Consider the following 13,540-nt stretch of genomic DNA (forward strand, 5'->3'; position numbering starts at 1 on the left):
TTTCTTATTGGATGTTTTCAGGCTACCATAAACAATCGTGCAAAATTTCAAGTTTTTAGGCTCAGTAGTTTGGACTGTGGTGTGATTTCAGTCTGTCGGGGCTTAGCCTTTTATAAGTATAGAGATATAAGAAATTTAATTTGAACTGCGCTAATTCAATTTGCACTCGCTCATTTCACGAACTGAACTGAGCTGGAAGCCGTGCAGCGACCTCTATTCAAAGAAAATGTGTAATTAATAAGTAAACATGCTTCTATTTATAAACAGGATTTCTTTACATTGATGAATAATACTTTAGTACTGAAAAGCTAACAGCGGAAGCCATTAAATATTATTTCTTTTATGCATAGCCTACCCAACTGATAGATAGGCTATTATATGAGCTGCACGGAGAAAGAATTCCAGTATAATAATTGAGCAACATATTTATTTATCTTTTATAATTCGAGAACCCTTTAATCAATTTCAGTAATTCTTTCACAGAAAATAAGTTTGGGATGTTATAATATTATTTCATACGATGCATGTGTGTAGTTTATTCTAACCATAAAAAGGTTTGTCGATTACTAACTTTTTCGTGTTTTACAATCAAAATTCAGTAACTTGATCCAAGAAATGTCCCATTATTAAGAAAACCAACAATTTTTTCTAAAGAATAGTTATATTAAAGAAGAATATCAAGGATTATGCATGCCAAAAAAAATTATTCCGTTCAGTAGTTATTGAGCAGAAGAGTTGTAAACAAAAAAATCTGGTGTTTTACACTCACACAACTTTCCTTGCTCATATTTTTTGAAACTACGATCAGACTTTTGTATATGTGTATTTATATAATTGTTTTCAGAGTACTTTTTCCTTTGTGTAAATTGTGAAATTCGATGATTTTTTTAAAGTCGTCAAAACAGCTGTTCTACATATGAAATATCTCGAAATGAAATATATGAAATATATTATAAATAATATAAATATTTTTATGAACTGCGCTACCTACCTATTTCATGCACGAGAAGGAGGTTACAAAGTCCATTTCTCAAGGATGGGGTGGACCCCCCATTAGTTTCCCAGTAAGGAGACTCATGCCAGTTGATAGAGCTGATAAATAACTGTACAGAGTAATTTGAAAAAAATCGGTCAAGTTATTTTGAGAAAATCGTGAAAAACTTGTTTTTTTTAGTAATTATCCGCCATTTTTCTCAAGAATATTACGGAACTCCTGCAATTTTCCCAGAAATGAGACTCATGTCAGTTGATAGGGCTTATAAATAGCTATCCATGGTATGAATTTGAAGAAAATCGTTGCAGCCGTTCTCGAGAAAACCGTGAATAATATGGTTTTTAGTGATTATCCGCCATTTTTCACAAGAATATCACGGAGCTCCTGCAATTTTCCCAGAAATGAGACTCATGTCAGTTGATAGGGCTTATAAATAGCTATCCATGGTATAAATTTGAAGAAAATCGTTAGAGCCGTTTTTGAGAAAACCGTGAAAAACATGGTTTTTTAGTAATTATCCGCCATTTTTTCCGCCATTTTTTCCGCCATTTTGAATTCAATTTTTTTGAATTTCTTATTGTCAGATCCTCATGGTATAAGGACCTTAAGTTTGAAATTTCAAGTCAATCGGTTGATTAGGAATGGAGTTATCGTGTTCACAGACATATATATACACACACACACACACACACACACACACACACACACACACACACACACACACACACACACACACACACACACAACACACACACACACAGACCAACACCCAAAAATCGTGTTTTTGGACTCAGGGGACCTTGAAACGTATAGAAAACTTGAAATTAGGGTACCTTAATTTTTTTGGAAAGCAATACTTTCCTTACCTATGGTAATAGGGCAAGGAAAGTAAAAATACGGGGTTTCAATGAAAATAACTAATTTGACAAAAATGAAATTTATCTTTAAAATGAGTGAATTTATAAAAAAAAAAGTACTGAACAAAAACGATTTCTGACCTGTTTTACATCACTAATTCAATATTTATGAAGTTTTTGAAAATATTTTTTATTTTATGACTGATGTTTATAGGACGGTTCGAAAAAGCTAGTACAGCCTAAGATTGCTCCACTCCGCCGGGGGCATTCTTTCGCTGGTCAAACAGTACAGACTATTGCACTTCCCTACCGCTGTTTTTGTCATCATTTGTGAAGAGTGCATAATCAAGACAAAGTACTCAAATGGAAAGAAAGAGGACCCAAGACCGTGACGATTTATTTATCAAATTGTAGAGATTGCAGAACCGCTTCGCCAAGCATAGGAATGGAGTAAGCCCTCGGTTCCAGCCCAACCTATACCAATCAACCATTTAAACAGCTTCCTTTTATACACCACATCGCTGCAACTTGTCACGTTATTCTTTATATTAAAATAACGATTAGCCTCCTGCTTGGCATCAGTCGGTAAAGCATGAGATTTGATATAATTAGGGCGTGGTTTTCTAATAGTATTCAGTCTTAAAAAATCTTGATAGGCCTAGATATGGGCTTCTCCAATAACTCTTGTAATTCAATAAATAATAAATATATATATATAAATGATACTTATACTATAGTGTTGAGGAATAAAAAATAAATTGCACACCATGAAAAAGTTATACATATATTACATAAATAATGCAAAGATCAGTCGAGGCAAAAAATATATATATAGAGCGATAAAAATATAATATAAAAATAGAACAATATTTGAAATCAATAAAAATATCACAGGCTAAACTTTATATTCTAGATTTGTGGCACGAATCATTACCATGTGCCTTTATCTTGAAATCATATGCATTCCTTTGCATGTAGCTGTGACATGTACTTGCTAATACTTGTCGGCTTGGATAATTCAATCAAAAATATGTGCTCTAAGATCAGCTTGATAAATTAGCCACTAATAATCCAAATATATCTATATATTAAAATCTCTAGTATTTAGAAGATTTATTTGTATCGAATATATATTTTTATCTCAGGGTGTAAGATTCGGCACCTGACGGAATAGGTAGAGCCATTCATCTAGTGAATTAGAACTATGATAAATTATCGCAAATTGTATTGCAAAAATTAAATATTGTATGCATACGTTTGATAGCCTAGATTTCGTACTTCTTTGATTAAATAGAAATTTCTAAAAATATTGATCTATATATTTTTCTTTCAATTAAATACCTTTAATACTAATTTTTACTTGCGCAAGTATTACTCTTATTAATTTCTCAATTTATAATAACCCTTTCGGCGAGCTAGCTTTGATCATCAGATTATTTCGAAGCACTAGGGCGCCCATCACTAAATTCAAATTTAATCACTCACGTGTCGAAAATCTTCTTGTAAGTCGCCGATATCGATCCAACTCCATGCGGTCCGGGAATATGGTAGCCGGAATCGTCTCCTCCAAGGGGTTATAAATTTAATTAAAAATGAAAAATGACTTCTGCTTCACAATAGCATCACGAAGTCTTCTTAAGAAATTTAATAATTTACTTTAACTTTAACTTTTACAAAATCATTAGTAAGGTACTTCGCTCTAAAATATTTGGGGTCCTCTTATGGTGGCATCTGGCTGGCGAGTGCTGGTTCTTCCTTCTCAAGTTTTACAGATTCTCTTTCCGACTTTCAAATTAGCATAAAATTTAAATATCTCAATCCTCCGCCATTAAATTCAAATAGATCTTACAAAAAATGCCAAAATATTGCTTAGATTATATGATTAATAATTTCTTTGCATTCGAGCCATATTGATAACGTAGATTACACAAATTTTTACACAAAATCTAGTACATTTATATAAATATATATAAATATTTTTGAATTGGCCTACAGTTGCCGCCTATTAACTGCCGTTTTACTATTGGTGCATGCAAATTTTATTCGGTATTCATGCGCCTGGTAACTCTTACTTCCTGAATACATTAAATTATTTTTATTTGGTTTTTTATTTATGCTCTTTGCATGCTAGTTAATATTCTATACATTAATATTAATTCCATGCTACCTAATAATTAGCCACGTGGACGGGTGTTTTTTCACATTGCACACCATCCGAATGCAATAAAGCTCTGCCAAGGGGTTTTGGTCAGATTCTACGTTCTTCGGTTTGATCGATCTCTAGGTCACCGATCTGTGAATACATCTACCTAACCTCAATCTTCAAATATTTTATAAATAATATATTTATGAGTAGTAAACTTTCTTCAAATCCTTTTTAAGTTCTTGTACCATTTAGCCAGAACAAGCTGATGCTATCTTATCTTGATTATTATCTGCTTGGCGATATTAGCCAATTACTTTATTTTTAGACCTATTACTATTTCTGTTAGGGTTTTTTCCTCTACCCAAATTTAAATATGTTACACGCGCCTCTGGGTTTGAATTCAAAATATTTGAGAATCACAATGTTTTTAATGAAAACCCACCCTTCAAATACACTGATATACACTATACTTTATTTATAAATTATACTCTCCTACTTCTATCACATTTCGCAGTCATATTTGCTGCATCTCCTTTATACCTTTATCAAAAACAATAACAAATTCTCCTCCTCAACACACATAAAAATATCATAAATATAAACTTCTAAACGTACTCCTCCTGACACCATTTACAACACAGTAATTTTTGAATTCGCCGCTTGCAGGGCTGCCAACTTAACTACACACATTTCATAATTCTCATAAATGATTCCTTTTAGACAATAATTTCGATTCATAAACTTCTGGGCTTATATCTTATAGTATTTCTTAGGTCTTAATATAAATAATTTTCTATACATCAGGTACAATACTTTCTTTTGCTAATGGCTCTTTGGTTTTGGTAACTGGTATTCACTTTAAATCTTTTCAGGTAACAAACGTGGCATAATTAAAAGTAATAAATATAAAAACATATAAATAAATATATCGACATTAATAAATATAATAAATAACAATAATAAATAACTCTTTGGGTACAGTACTTCTTTTTATAAACATATGTTCAACAGATATTACATTCATTTGATTTGGGTGGCTTTGGTCAGCTGTTCGCTGTTCTACAATTCATAGTGTTTCATGTTACATCAGAATTTGCTATCGACTTTCATAACTAACCTAACTGCTCGATTTTTTCTCTTAAAAAGGTAATTAACAAATTTTAATTTTATTATCCCCGCTTGTGTCCTTTTTTATCTGATGTATATAATTTAATTACATATTTAAAAATTATTCTTTTTCTTATTGCAGGCTTCTAACGGCTGGAAGGAATTAAAACACTGGATTGTTGCCATGCGGTCCTATGCCAAGATTAAATTTATTAAGGAAGGTCAGTAATCGGTTTGATAATAATGTTTTCCTTGATTTCTTATCATATTTATTTCAAATTCTGACGATATTTCATGTAGAATTGTTGTGATTTTTCCCGTATCTTTGGGCTTTCTTCTTGTAGCTATACTGTAGGCTGGTTGGGTTATCTGCTATCCATTTGTTGATTGTTGAGGCTGTCCTAATTGATAATTTTTCACTATAAATTTAAAGCCCTTGTATCTGGTGTATTCTTTCAAATAATTCCAAGCTTCATTTATGATAATTCCTTTTAATCCATTCTTATTCCAATCATCATGTAATTTTAATTCATCTTTCCTCTTATGTTCATTTAATATTCTTGATCTCGGCTCATTATAACTCAATAGGCTTACAACAATAAACATTTTTATAATATTAAATTTCCAATTATCAATCATAGATTCATTTAATAACAACAATACAATATTTTTCCTCTTATCCCCAACACAGTATTTTATTAATATCACAGCCATGGTAATCCACACAATACAATAAATCAAAACACTAATTAGTTCTTTAATAATACAATCTTTCCACATATAATAGCCCGGTACTTCCATTTTATTAATATAATTTTTTATTGCTTCCATTCTTCTCAAACACCGTTTATCCTTTATTAGTTCCCACAAGTAATCCATTTTGTTATTGCCCATGCACGAATCCATATTATTCCTATCAGTTCCATTCTTATTCCAACATGAATCCATAATAGTTTCGTAAGCAGCTCCGGTTTTGTTCCAATTATTACTTCCATTTTGCCGGTCACATCGTCGATCATAGCTTTTAAAACGTATGTGCCGCGGATGCACGCCGTCGGTCCGCTCCTGTCCTTCTCGGTGTCGGTCCGTTATCCTCCTTTGCCTCTTGAAGCGTGCATGCGGCCTCCATCGGCGCGCGCGGTTCCTCCGTTTCTTCCGCCTCCGGGCCTTGCGATGCATCTTCTTCTTCTCCCGTATGCCGTCCTCTCCGTCCTGATGTCGGCTGGGTGTCCTCGGGCGCTTGCGTCTCCGGGCCTTACGGTGGTCGCTCCTCTTGTCCTGGATGCCGTCCTCTCGTTCTTCCATGGGGTCCTTGGTTTGCCGTGTGGTGATATGATGCGCGGGTGTATGCTCTGTGTGCGGATGCATGGTGGTGGTCGAAACAGGTAGTATGGTGGCGGTCAAAACAGGTAGTATAGTGGTGGTCTCCTCCTGGTAACTTTTTATATTATTTATTAGTGACTCTTCGGCGGCGGGTTGCTCTTCGGTGGGGAACAGGATACTTAAAATTGGTTGTTGCTTGCGGCTGGGTTTTGATGGTAGGCTGCCTTGTATTGACTTCTGTTTTTCTAATATTTTTGGTGAATCATTTCTGAATGTGGTGTATGACGTTGAAATATCCTGCTTTTCTTGGTTTGTTTCATTTGGGCTTGTGCTTGTTATATCGGGGGTATCATATAGTCCTGGTTTATTAGCTGTAGCTTTCTGTGTATCTGGTGGCGGGTTGTTGGGTGTTGGGTTCTGTGTTTTTTGGTGATTTGATCTGGACGCATGCTCTAATGTGTAGTTTGTACTTATTTGATGAGGTGGCGGTTTGTAATTTTTGTCGTAATTATTCTGAGTGTTATCATTATTTGTGTTAAATCGATCACGGCCATAATAATACTTTCTTTCATAGGTTTGCTGTGGATAATGGTTTGTTTGACGATTCTGAAAACTTCTATTATTCCAGCTGTTATTTTGATTATGATTATAGCGGCGTTTAAATTGAGGGGTAGATCGTGAGCGATCATATGGTACTGATTCATAGGCTTGGCTGGTGTACTGATTAATTTTTGAATTAGGTTGATTCTGTGCATACATTTGATCTGACCGGTGATTTGATATTGCCATCATAGATTGTATATTGTATAAATAATCTATCAGCTGTTTGCAACTAGTTATTGGCTGTGTAGCCAATGCTGTTCTGACTTGGAAAGGTAGCTTTTTTACGATTATATTTGCTAAAACTGAATCACACATTGGCTCATCTAATTGAGCATTTTTCAGTTTAAGGGTATTAACAAAATTGATGGATGTGTCGTCTGTCCTAGAATTAAACTCACAAGCAATGATATTGGCTAGTGCATCCATTTGTCTATTTTTACTCCAATATTGTTCCAGGAAAGCTGCACTGAACTCGTCTAACGTCCTGAATTCGTGATTATGGATCTGGAAGAATATCAGAGGTTCACCGCTTAACAAACTGGATAATCGAAGACGCCAAAAATTCCAAGAGGTGGGTGTTAATGATTGAACTAGTTTTATCTGATCTATAAATTCTTTAGGTTGGAGATAGCGGTCTGTATTGTCAAAACGGCCTAATTCATTGAAACTGTGTAGTGAATCAAACGTTGCTTTGGGAATAGGCTCTATATTCTCGTGCGGAAATTGATGTATTTGACTTTCAAGTTGTACCAACTTCTCTTGGGCCTGTTTCCAATGACTAGAAGCTTCTGTTTCATTATCTACTACTTCGGCATTTAATTCAGATGAAAATAATTGCTGTTCTCCAACGGCTGTCTCCAATGAATTAAGTTGTACTTTGTTTTGATTTATATCAGAATTTAGGTGAGCTATTTGTGTAGATTTACTATTCTGTTGTTTATTTATGGAAATAAGTTGACTATTGTTCCTGTTTGTAGCTATTTCATGAATTTGTGAAGTGTTTTGTGCTGGTAGGTTATCTATTCTTTCCGCAGTCTCCTTACCCATTCTTACCGATGTATCCTTCAGTGATTCCCGCATTTCCTTCATTTCCGCCTTTAAGTTCTTCATTACTGTGGTCATTGTTTTTTCTAAACTATTAGAAAATGACTTGATCATCCCCTCTACTATAACCCTCCTTATTGCTTCTTGGGAGACATTTAACGGTTTATTACTGTTCACAGGATTCTTGGCGGTGATTGAAGATATCTGGGCGTTGGACTCCATCGCGCCCCCCTCAGCGTCGATCTCCGCTACTATCGCCGTCTGCAGTGTGTCTGCTACCTTACTTTGCGTGGACGAAAAGAGACTCATATTTTAAAAATGGATTAAGTGTCAAGTGTTTGTTAAAAAAGTGAAAGTTTTGGCCAACAAGGCATTAATAAGGACACAAATGAGGATAGGCCTATGGACATTACAAGCCAGGTAACCTATTTATTACTTAAGCTCTTATAATATAATAATACTATTCATTGATTTCTGACTAGCAGTTTAGGCCTATAAAATATAATAGCTCTCTCTATAAAATATATTTTCTTTTTTACAATAACAATAATAAAAAAATTTTCTTTAAAACATATAATTTCTCTTTATTTAAAGCTCTTGTTTCCCCAAAAAGTAATACAAATTTTCCTTCGCCAGTTTTCCTCACAACTCGTATAAGTTATCTATCATTTTCAATATGGTTATTGACTTAATTCCAAATAATTATTCAATGAGCTTGGCTCTCATCATCAGTCCCACGTTGGCACGGCATGTCTTTCTGTCACGTTATTCTTTATATTAAAATAACGATTAGCCTCCTGCTTGGCATCAGTCGGTAAAGCATGAGATTTGATATAATTAGGGCGTGGTTTTCTAATAGTATTCAGTCTTAAAAAATCTTGATAGGCCTAGATATGGGCTTCTCCAATAACTCTTGTAATTCAATAAATAATAAATATATATATAAATGATACTTATACTATAGTGTTGAGGAATAAAAAATAAATTGCACACCATGAAAAAGTTATACATATATTACATAAATAATGCAAAGATCAGTCGAGGCAAAAAATATATATATAGAGCGATAAAAATATAATATAAAAATAGAACAATATTTGAAATCAATAAAAATATCACAGGCTAAACTTTATATTCTAGATTTGTGGCACGAATCATTACCATGTGCCTTTATCTTGAAATCATATGCATTCCTTTGCATGTAGCTGTGACATGTACTTGCTAATACTTGTCGGCTTGGATAATTCAATCAAAAATATGTGCTCTAAGATCAGCTTGATAAATTAGCCACTAATAATCCAAATATATCTATATATTAAAATCTCTAGTATTTAGAAGATTTATTTGTATCGAATATATATTTTTATCTCAGGGTGTAAGATTCGGCACCTGACGGAATAGGTAGAGCCATTCATCTAGTGAATTAGAACTATGATAAATTATCGCAAATTGTATTGCAAAAATTAAATATTGTATGCATACGTTTGATAGCCTAGATTTCGTACTTCTTTGATTAAATAGAAATTTCTAAAATATTGATCTATATATTTTTCTTTCAATTAAATACCTTTAATACTAATTTTTACTTGCGCAAGTATTACTCTTATTAATTTCTCAATTTATAATAACCCTTTCGGCGAGCTAGCTTTGATCATCAGATTATTTCGAAGCACTAGGGCGCCCATCACTAAATTCAAATTTAATCACTCACGTGTCGAAAATCTTCTTGTAAGTCGCCGATATCGATCCAACTCCATGCGGTCCGGGAATATGGTAGCCGGAATCGTCTCCTCCAAGGGGTTATAAATTTAATTAAAAATGAAAAATGACTTCTGCTTCACAATAGCATCACGAAGTCTTCTTAAGAAATTTAATAATTTACTTTAACTTTAACTTTTACAAAATCATTAGTAAGGTACTTCGCTCTAAAATATTTGGGGTCCTCTTATGGTGGCATCTGGCTGGCGAGTGCTGGTTCTTCCTTCTCAAGTTTTACAGATTCTCTTTCCGACTTTCAAATTAGCATAAAATTTAAATATCTCAATCCTCCGCCATTAAATTCAAATAGATCTTACAAAAAATGCCAAAATATTGCTTAGATTATATGATTAATAATTTCTTTGCATTCGAGCCATATTGATAACGTAGATTACACAAATTTTTACACAAAATCTAGTACATTTATATAAATATATATAAATATTTTTGAATTGGCCTACAGTTGCCGCCTATTAACTGCCGTTTTACTATTGGTGCATGCAAATTTTATTCGGTATTCATGCGCCTGGTAACTCTTACTTCCTGAATACATTAAATTATTTTTATTTGGTTTTTTATTTATGCTCTTTGCATGCTAGTTAATATTCTATACATTAATATTAATTCCATGCTACCTAATAATTAGCCACGTGGACGGGTGTTTTTTCACATTGCACACCATCCGAATGCAATAAAGCTCTGCCAAGGGGTTTTGGTCAGATTCTACGTTCTTCGGTTTGATCGATCTCTAGGTCACCGATCTGTGAATACATCTACCTAACCTCAATCTTCAAATATTTTATAAATAATATATTTATGAGTAGTAAACTTTCTTCAAATCCTTTTTAAGTTCTTGTACCATTTAGCCAGAACAAGCTGATGCTATCTTATCTTGATTATTATCTGCTTGGCGATATTAGCCAATTACTTTATTTTTAGACCTATTACTATTTCTGTTAGGGTTTTTTCCTCTACCCAAATTTAAATATGTTACAAACTCTCAGCCTCCCTGATTAGTCCAGTCACTATATACATTGGTGCTTGCAGTTTATATTGTAGTTCTGATTTTTTAATATACTATTTGGATACATGAGAGAAGTCCAGAACCAAATTCTTCATGCAAAATTTCCTATATACAAATTTGCAAATTTTTCCCTATATGCAAATTTCCTGTGCTATATACAGAGTGGTCATAAAACCTCGTATTTTCGGTTCATTTTCCAGTTTCTCATGATCTCATGACCGTATATCATTGTGCAGAATATCACTGTGAGGGCAATATAGATGATGATGATGGTTGAAGCTAAAAATTAAGTGTTTTTCACAATACAAAGAGCGTTGTTGTCAGGTGTACCTGGAAATCTATATGAGATAGAGCGCTCTACCTAGTCTCGGATTGTAGAGCACAAAATTACGCCCAGAGTGATTTTTAATTTTACATCTAGATTGTAGAAATCGGGATATATTGTTGATCAAATACTGAATATCATCAAAATTGAATTTTTTCTTAAAATTTTACTCATTTTTGAAAAATCATAACTCGTCAGTACTCATTGGAGATACAGAGTTCCAAATGATCTCATTTCATTCAGAATTTTATAATCTTGAAAAAAGCAAGAAAATTTGTTTCTGTCCGATCACTGGATTTGGCGGAAATAGCTGAAAACTGGAAAATGAACCGGAAATACAAGGTTTTTGGGCCACTCTGTATATAGCACAAGGAAATTTTGCATGAAGACTTGGTTCTGGACTCCTCTCATGTATCCAAATAGTATACTAAAAAATCAGAACTACAATATAAATTGCAAGCACACCCCCTTTTTTATGTCTATATTGACTGGACTAGATATCATTAGGCCAATTTCTATAGACGATTTGTGCTAGATAGTGAGGAGACCTAAGTTCTATTTCGTCTATTCTGAGTTAAACTGATAGTTGAAGTCTATTCTGAATATACTGTTCGTTCGATCAGTTTTAGCTCGAACTGCATTGCATTTTTTAAAATTTAACAAGTCTATTCTAATTAAATATTTTCAATCCATGTATAGTCTGGCTCAGAATGTATTTCCAGATGAGCTAGAGTTAGCGAGGGTTGTACCAATTCATAAGAAGGGTTCTCGCCTGGATCCTAACACTATAGGTCAGTTCTGTCAAAAATATTTGAGATCATATTAGCTAGCCAATTGTATGAGCTCTGTGAGCTGAATTGTCTGTTTGCTGACACTCAGTTTGGGTTCAGGGCTGGACGGTCAACAGTGGGGGGAGTTGAATTGATCATTAAGAATAGCCTATGTGATAATTTTAAAGGGGGGAGCCTTGCTGGGCTGACGCTCTGTGATATCAGAAAGGCTTTCGACACCCTGGATCATGAAATCTTGCTATCTAAGTTGATTCTCTATGGTGTGGTCGAGTGCCCTCTCCAGCTTCTACGCTCATACTTGGCGGGGGGGGGGGTGCGCAGGCTATAGTGGTATAGTGGTAAGCTGGTAAGCTCTCACAGGTTAGAGCCCTGAGTTATGAGGTGCCCCAGGGATCTGTGCTGGGACCCCTTCTGTTTCTGATAATGATAAATGATATTGCTCATTCAGATCATAGGATGGTTTTATGCTATTGCAGGCTTGGAAGAACGCAGGTTAGCTCGACTTATATGGTAGGATCCTCAACAAGCTACCCATTACAGCAGGGGCTCTGCCACTGCCAAGCCTGAAGAGAATTTTTAGGCTTTTCCGTGAGGATCACCCGTTTTATGTGCTCAATAAGTTTTTCAGTTGTGAGAGTGCTGCTTTGGAACGGTATTTTGCTTGATGCATGCTCTTGCCTGTTTAAATGCATGTTTTGTTCTCTTTGATTGTCTTTGACTTGTCTATCTGTGACCACCCGATGTGGTTCACATTATGGACAGAAACAAACATGATAATACATGATAATAGTACAGGGTTCTTCAGAAGGTATCTGAAATATACTATGGCTGATTTTCCCCAACAAATTGGTCAAAATAGTTCCTGTAAACATGAGTTCAGAAATGTTTTTCTATATTGAGATTCACTCGGAATTATAATCATTTCTTAAAAATAACATGCTTCTCATTCTAACTGACAGTTTGGACGAGGTGAATGTTACTAATGTAACTTACAGAATCAAACATTTCAGCTATCTCAGTGAAATTGGTCAACTTCACTGATCAAATTCCACTGAATCGGCTGACACTCTTCACCATAGTAAACAGTAATATTACTGTTTTTTTACATTGCATCTTATTTACACTATAGCGTTCGAAACAATAAATTTTTTCTATTGTTTTGACATGCGCTGAATCTAAATTTCCACTTTTCAATACTCTAAAAAAATATATAATTTTCTTGATTTAACCACGCTGATGATAAAAATCAGGCTTTCGTTGTCTGCTTACAGAATTTATTGATTTGAAGTGTGCCTTCTCAATACGTGTCAGAGGTATCACAATTTGATAACTCATCTAGTTTCAGATATTGATGTTCAATGAAGTTTGATGATATTTCTATTTAATCAAAATGTTAAAATGAAAATGAAAATGGACAACACAATATTTTTATTTGGAATGAGTGAATAAAGCAAAAGATGAAAAAACTAAACCAGATGAAAAAACTAAATTAATACATCAGACTTCACCATTAGGCCTATACTTAATCTATGAGACTGAAACAATTAATCATTAATTATATTCTGTGC

This window comes from Nilaparvata lugens, chromosome 2 (genome assembly GCF_014356525.2).
Source record: "Nilaparvata lugens isolate BPH chromosome 2, ASM1435652v1, whole genome shotgun sequence".
Lineage (NCBI taxonomy): Eukaryota > Metazoa > Arthropoda > Insecta > Hemiptera > Delphacidae > Nilaparvata > Nilaparvata lugens.